This window comes from Arabidopsis lyrata (genome assembly GCF_000004255.2).
Source record: "Arabidopsis lyrata subsp. lyrata unplaced genomic scaffold ARALYscaffold_7, whole genome shotgun sequence".
NCBI lineage: Eukaryota > Viridiplantae > Streptophyta > Magnoliopsida > Brassicales > Brassicaceae > Arabidopsis > Arabidopsis lyrata.
In genome coordinates, this window is record NW_003302549.1 from 14,614,981 (window position 1) to 14,619,133 (window position 4,153).

Consider the following 4,153-nt stretch of genomic DNA (forward strand, 5'->3'; position numbering starts at 1 on the left):
GATCGGCGACGATTTTCCGATCTCGATTCCGTTATCTCGATTCCATATCAAATCGGCGTCTCCTTTCGATTTCGCTTTCTATCGGTGGTAAATCTCGTTGTTCGTTTTCGATTTGATCTGTTCGATTTCGATCGGCGTTAACATCTTTTTGTTCGATTTTGATTTCTCAGCGTCTCCGTCTCCGTCTGTGTTTTATTTCGATCTGTCCTACATCGATTCCAGGTTAGATTCCTCACTATATTTTAGAAGCTTTTTTGAAAGGTTTGTCTTTTGGAAGTTAGATTCTGTGGTTTGATTCTGTGGTTTAGATTCTGTGTTTCTGTGAAAGTTTGGTCTTCTTGAAGCTTTTTTTATCTCATTATTGACTGATAACGCTTGATTTGACTGCTTGATTTTGAACTGTAGATTTTACAACATTTTTAAAGGTTCGTTCTTAACTTGTAAATGCTTCTTAATGCTTGATTTAGGGTATATCCTCTCTGATTTATTCCATTTCTTGATTTTATAATCGTTAACTGTGGATTTTACAACATTTTTTAAAGGTTCGTTATTAATGCTGAATTATTCATTTGCTGTAATTTACAACCGTTTTAAAAAGGTTTTAAATGCTGAATTATTCCTTTTCTGTATTTTACAACCGTTTTAAATGTTTTACATTCTTGATATGGTTTTTATGCTTGGTTTTTACGCAGATGTCTAACAATGACTCATTGGATGTGCTTAACCTACCGCCCCGTATATATAATCCCGGGTTTGAACCAAACATTGGAGCTGTTGTTATTCAACATTTTGAAACGCATTTGGTCAAAAAAGTTGAGCTCGCACTAGGGGAGGAACAGTTTAATCTAATTAAAGCCTCTTTCCTTGGTCCTATTATTGAACTAGCAAAAAGAAGTGGAGTTAATTTTTCGGGGAAGATTTTCCACTTCTTGATGCAGCGAAGGTTGCTTTTAAAGGAGAAGAATCTCTGGTTCACATTTGACTCCCAGCCAATGCGATTCTCAGAGAGAGAATTCTTGCTTACCACAGGTATATCTAAATTAGTTTTGTTTTGTAAGTTTTTAATCAATTTACAATGTGTTTTAAAAGTTTTACAATGTATTTAAAAACATTTAACAATGTGTTTTACAAGTTTTTATAAAACTCTAATATCAAATTTGTATTCACTTACAGGTGTTCAGTGTGACCTGATTGATAGTGAAATGCTTCGAAAAGGCAAAGCTCCATCAAAAGCTCCATATTTCTGGACTCAGAAAGAGCATTTTACGCTGGAACAACTCCAAAAACGTTTGTTTGAACCAAATCAGCTGCATCCGCTGGATGCTGAAGAGAAACTGAGTCTAGGTATGGTAATTTTGACAGAAGCCTTTCTCTTTACACCAGGTTCGTTGGAGAAAATCCCTTTGTCTAGACTGGTACATGCTTCAGAATTCGCAATCTACACATCTCAACCGTGGGGCAAGCATGCATATAGAGTTCTTGCTACAAGCATCCAACGGATAAATGAGAATACTTGGGCAAGAGGCACATATGAAGTAAAGGGATTTGCAATGGCGATACTACTATGGGCCTTCAGCGCAGTTCCATCTTTGGGCTCAGCGTTTGCAACAGAATGTGTTACATCGAGATCTGAGTATCCTTTGTGTTTGAAATGGGAAACAACTGAAACACCAAGATTTTCTCATGTTGTCGATGTCGTCAAAAACATGAACTCAGTAAGTGTGGAATCCCCTCTTTTAATTGCCTTAGTTTTAAGATTGATGTTCAACATATATCATATTTTTACAAGAGTTTTTAAAGGTTTTACAAGTTCTTTTCTTTTGCCAGGTCAAGGTTAATACAGTGATTGGAAACCCGTACGAATATAGCTATTTAGTTGCTAGTTCGCATGAAGACGACATAGACTTCGAAGAAATTGTTCGTCTTGTTCAAAATGGATACAGACTCAAAGCAACTGATTGGAGTGCTGGATTTGTTGATATTTTTACTGTATTACAAGAAATAGGGGAACAATCAATGAATAACAACTTGTCTGACAGCCAGAAACTCGACAAGATCCTAAATTTACTTCAAGACTTCAACAGGAGGATTGCAGTAATAGAGTATGTTCTTAAAAGCCGTTTTGAAAAAGATGAGACTGAGAGATGCAAAAAAAAAGAGGTAACTAAATGGGATTTTTTTTTTTTTTTTTTTGTCAGTTACATGTGTATATAGTATATATTAAGATATCTGTATCCTTTTTTCTGCAGTCTGATATACAAGAAGAAACATGTGCCAGAACAGAAGAGGTATGTGAATAATTTTATTAAATTCTTTTCAATCAAAATTCGGATAGCTTTTTACAAGTATTCAGAATGTTTTTATAACTCATCTTAAATAATTTACAAGGTTTTTTAAAAAGTTCTTACAAAGGTATTCAAACTTTTTTTGATCCGTTAAGTATTATTATTATTATAGGATCCATAGCTGGGCAACACTCTCTTGAACCAAAGTTTTTAAAAAGTTCTTAACTGTTCACACACACACCTCTTGAACCAAACTTTTTTGTTACATATTGTTTTTTGTTTACTGAATATGATTGTTTTGATTCTGTAGCAGTCTGACAAAGCTTGTCCCAATATAGATGGTGATATTGGTGTTGATGGTGATAGCAGAGAAGGTGATGAATGTGGTCCAAGTAGAGATGGTGAAATTGATGTCGATGGTGATAACAAAGAAGATGATGCATGTGGTCCTAGTACATTTGAAGATTCCATTCGTGAGCCTAACACAGAGGACGGGAGCTATGCTGGAGATGATGAAACAGCCAGAGATTCGTTCTGAAGATGATACAAGACATTTTAAAAGTTTTTACAAGCTTTAATACAGATTGTAAAACCTTTAAAATAGATAGTAAATGCTTTATGAAATAATTGTGGTTCACATTTCTAACTTAAATTCATATTCTTTTTTATGCAGTTTGATATTAAACATATCATTGGCGATCCTGAACAATATTCTCATTTGGTTCTCCCCCCAAATCCAGAAGACAAGGACTGGTTTGAAGTCTTTGACCTTGTAGTCCAAGGTTATAGGATGACCAGGCAACAATGGATTCATGGATGGATTGAGGTTGCAGAATGGAAAACGCAAAAGCCTGTGAATCAGCCTAGACAAAGGCAACCAAAGTCTGAGACTGTAAATCAGACAAAACCAAGGAAATCAATGTCTGATAGTGAAACACTAGAATTGATCTACAAGGCATGTTTAGAATTGAACAAGAGAATGTTGGTGGTGGAGAAACATTTAGGGATCAAAGAACCTGATGCCAGGGATGATGAAGAAAAGGAATTCCCAGCTTCGTCAAGTGGAGTTGTAAGTGGAAACAAAACGATATCTTTTTAAATATATCTTTGATCTATAGGATGGTCAAATTTGATTATGTTTAAATATATTTTTGGTGTTACAACAGAACAAAAAGACTGAAGAAGAGTTTATAATTGTCTCTGATGATGAAGAAGAGGTTGAAATACCAATCAACAATCAAGAAAACAAACAAACAGAGACCAGAGAAGAATCATGCAGTCCACCTGATGAAGATTCACACGAAAATGTGAATGATGAAAAGGTATGTAACTAAATGAATCTGATTGGTTTTTATAAAGAATATCTTTAGTGATTTAAAATGTCTTTTAAATTTATAGGTTGCTCAAGAAGAGGGAGCCACGGATGAGGTTCCACATGCTAATGAAGAAAACGATCCACAATGCTCGAATGTCAATGATAAGGTATGCTTTAGAAGAGATTTACATCGTTTTTAAAGGATTTTACAACTTATTTAAAAGTTTCTATAAAAAATTTACAACCTATTTTAAACTATTTATAGGTTTCTCAAAAAAAGGAGAAACAACATGAAGAGATGAGAAACATGGATGGGGCTCCACAGGGAACTCAAGAAAGTGATTCACAACGATCAAATGTGAATGATAAGGTATGCATTAATGAAAAAAGTTTTTTGTAATGTTTACAACATTTTTTAAAGGATTTTACAACTTATTTATAGGTTGACAAATGTTTCTACAACTTATTTATAGGTTGCTCAAACAAAGGAGGCACAACATAACAAGATGGGACACTCAGAGGAGCCGTCACAGAGAGTGATCACAACAATCGA